This window comes from Pseudopipra pipra, chromosome 21, assembly GCF_036250125.1.
Source record: "Pseudopipra pipra isolate bDixPip1 chromosome 21, bDixPip1.hap1, whole genome shotgun sequence".
NCBI lineage: Eukaryota > Metazoa > Chordata > Aves > Passeriformes > Pipridae > Pseudopipra > Pseudopipra pipra.
The window spans coordinates 7,549,423-7,552,796 of record NC_087569.1 but is presented as its reverse complement, the minus strand read 5'-3'; positions in this window follow the sequence as shown (position 1 = coordinate 7,552,796).

Sequence of the window (3,374 nt, the reverse complement as noted above, 5' to 3'; positions counted from 1 at the left end):
CTGGCACAGTTCTGGTTTCTTTATTTTTTTTAAATGAGACACATGTAACTCATGAAATGAGAAGACATTAATGACCTGCAAATAATTCTAAGTGAGCCAAAATGTGAACATATCTCACATGCTACAGGCACTCCAATAGTTTGAGAGCAGGACTAATCCTGTGATTTAAATAGTGCAGAATGTCTGTGTGTCCCCTGCCAACCTCCCTGCTCTGCACGGGGTTTAGTCCAAGGCAAACGAGGGTAAGTAAGGATGAACAACCACCCTGGAACACGAGTGGGGTGGCACAGAGATGTTGTTCAAGTCAAGTGCAAGCTAAAAAAGGATGTTTGGTATGGCCATGGTGCTCTGCAGTGTGGTTTGACTTTTCTTCTATTTGGACAACAGAGGGAGGAGGAAGTTATTAAATGATTCTGCAAGTGTATCTTGTGCTGGTTACACAAATGTGTCTCCATGGACTTACAGGTATCAGAAATCCCAAACTGAATCCTGCCTGCTAAACTAAATCCAGGTTAGGGCTTGTCTTGGAGTCATCCAAAATGATTCAACCTGCTGGGATTGATGTTTTCTGGATTGACATTCTAACAGGAATGCTGCTTGGACAAGAGAATTTGGTGTGGAGCAGCAGCAAGAGGCTGTTGTTACTGTCCTTGAATTATGTGTTTTAAAGTCCATGCCCTTCACAGGATTTTCTGCAGAAGTAACAAAGCTGTGCTGGAGATATTGCTGAATATTGATTTGTCAAATAGATTTAATTATCAGGTAACTATCACATATTTTGTAACCATTTCTGATTTATACCCTTTGCTCATCAAAATGTGATCTCTGTCAAACCATGCAAATGTGAGTTGTTTAAGGAACAGTAGCCAGGAGTAACTGGGCAAGAACAAGAATGAACTCAGTTTGAGTGGGGTGGAAAGAAAAATATAAAAATGTCATGGTTGACCTCATAGTCTTGTAGAAAAAAATGTCACACTGGGGTGTATGAACAGAAATAAGCTGAAATATATGTCAAATTACCCAGGTTTGCTTAGGACTGTTGGGTGTGAGCTGAGGGCAGGATCTGGTTTAGGGCCCTGCAGCTCAGGGAAGATGAAAACTGAAAGGAGTGTAGAGAGGAGTGGTAAGAATGACCAGAGGATGTGAAATCATTACTAGCAGAAGGCTGAAAGAAACATGTTTAGTCAGAGGGGGAGACATCATGTTCCATGAGTTCATAAGTGGATGCCTTTAAGAAGGGAATTTTGTTCCTACTGCTCATGATAAATTGATGAAAACATCAGAGGTTTCAACTGCAGCAAGATTTAGTGAGCTTAGGGAAAGCTTTCTGGTGACAAGAACTGGAGCAGATTGTGGAGGATGTGGTGCCTCCATTACAGCCCCTGGAGATCAGTTACAGAACCAGGAATGGCCCTGGTGCAGCTGATCCCCCTCTGGGCGGGGGGATGGACCAGATGATCTTTTGGGGTCCCTCTTGGTGTTGGGGGTCTGATGCTCAGTCTCTACCTTGTGCTGTTTCTTGCATCAGGGCAAGTAAACAGTCTTGTACTTGCTGCTGAACCCTGGTGGCTTTGAAACAGAGCCAGGTCCCTTGGAAAGCTGTACTGTGCACGATATTTTGATTATGACTAATGCATGTGTTGTTTTGGGGGCTTTTTCCTCTTCCAAAAGGTCAGTAATTTTAGTCCTTCAAGATCTTTCTACTTATGACTTTAACACCAGTTCTTCAGTTTCCTCTGTGCTATCTATGAGTGTGACAGCAGCCAAAGAGAATTAACTTTTTCTCTGGAGTTTAACTGACATTTTTGTTGCCCATGGCAGCACTGATGAGGATTGAATTTGATAAATGAAAAACTGATTCCAGGCCAGTTTTTGCTAATTTAGGTATTTAAAAGTATTGTCCAGCATGTGCTTATCTCCCCAGCTCTTGCCCAGATATTTCCCTGTACAGCTTATACAATAGTATGTTGTTTCTCTCCCTTTCCTTCAAGTAAGCACAGAAAATCCACATGGCTGAAACACGTCAGGGGAAATGAAGCCAATCTGGCAGCAACACTTTTGCCTCTATTTGCCCAGAAATTTTATAAGTTCTTTGCAGGGTGGAATTGGGAAAACTCACTGATGTGATCAGCAGCCCTCAGCTGGAGAAATGAGACTGGAGACAGCTGAGGGATGACTGAGATGCCACGTGCTCCCTACGGAACCCGGGGAAGTTCTCAGGCTGGATCCACAAGAGCCTCGGTGTCTTCTCAGGTGTGTGGAAGGCAGTTCACAGCCCAGGGGGGACAGTGAGTTGGCCCAGCCCCTCTCCAGCACACGTGTGATCAAGGAACAGGCCACTTAACCCCTGCTGGTTTGCAGGAAGTACTTCAGAGATGATGAAAACTTAAACTCTTTCCAACTGGTGGAAGGGAAATAACGTGGCAGTGAGCCTGGCTTGCTGCAGGTTGTCTCTAAGCAAAGAAAGCTCTGTGACTTATGAAGTGTAAACCCAGATTACTAAAAAAATTAACAGCCAACTGATAAAAAGATGCTTTGGTTAGAATAAAAAAAGAATTCATGCCCACTGTATTTCAATGCTGATTCCTCCTTTAGTTTATATCCTTTGCAGAGCCTTGACCTTTGGATTGTTGAGGAACCACCCAATTAACAGTTTCCTTTTCCAGTTTGTCTACAAACCCATGTTGTTTTCATGTGAAAATTCAAGGGCAGTTCCTCTGACAGGTGGCAAATATTGACAGATAATGTTATAAAAGTCAGTTGTCTCAGGTTCAATCAAAAGCCAAAAAATAACTGTTCCTAATGAAGACGAGGAAGAGGTGGGAGGAGAGGTTACATGTGGTGGCAGTTTGTGGGTTCTCAGGGTCAGATTTCTCCATTGGAATGTGCTCTTAAAACAGTTGTAGTGGAAACAGCAAAACCTCTCCAAACCCCATCCAACTCCCAGATGTGAATCCCAGCACTTTCTGCGTGGAAAATAGCAGGGAAGGGCAATAAGAATGTCTTTTATCCCAAAGCCAGTTGTAACAGCTTCTCATGTAGTCTGATTGCTAACCAAGCAAAAGATGGGAACAAATAAATACTTTAGGATTTGTTTGTTTTGTGTTATTTGGAAAATTGTTCCTACCCTTTTATAGGCAGTGAATCAGAGACACTTGCAGAATTATTACCAATCTCTTTGTACAGCTGGTACTACAATTATTAGGTAATTTGATCGATGCTTCCCATCCTTTTGCTGGAATCTACAGCTGCTGTATCTGTGGAGAAGGGTGGAAGTATCTGAAGTTATGTCTTCAGTGCATTTTCTTCCTCTTTTTTTTTTATACTTTCCCTAAATCATTAGGATTTGCCCACCAATGCACAGAAGATTTAAT